Consider the following 568-nt stretch of genomic DNA (forward strand, 5'->3'; position numbering starts at 1 on the left):
GCCCCCCCCCCCGCCATCAGCATCGCCGCCCACAGAGCCCAGCAGCGCCCGCTCCTCTTCCGTCGCCGCCATCGCGGCCTCCTCACGTGACCTTCACACCGCGCGTCACGTGGGCGGCCGCGCGCCCAACCCACAATGCGTTGCGGCTGATTGCGATCGTGTTGGGGCCGGGCGGGCTTTGAGTCCCCTCGGAGCTGCCGCTGGTGTGGGAAGTGAGGGAGTTATGTGAGTGTAAAATCGGGAGCGTTGGACACCACAATTACTGAGGCTTCTGAGTTAAAACAGGAACATGACAGAGGAAAAAGCCTCCTTAAATTCATAGAATCATTAAGATTGGAAAAGACCGCTAAGATCATCATGTCCGTCAGCCCAGCACCACCATGCTCACTAAGCCATGTCCCGAAGTGCCACGTCTACACACTGTGAACACCTTCAGGGATGGTGACTCCACCTCTTCCCTGGGCAGCCCATCCCAATGCTTGAGCACTCAGTACAGAAATTTTTCCGAATATCCAATCTAACTCTCCCTTGGCACAACTTGAGGCCATTGCCTCTCATCCTCATTCCT

The sequence above is a fragment of the Mesitornis unicolor genome, unplaced genomic scaffold (assembly GCF_000695765.1).
Source record: "Mesitornis unicolor isolate BGI_N332 unplaced genomic scaffold, ASM69576v1 scaffold3764, whole genome shotgun sequence".
Taxonomy (NCBI): Eukaryota; Metazoa; Chordata; class Aves; order Mesitornithiformes; family Mesitornithidae; genus Mesitornis; species Mesitornis unicolor.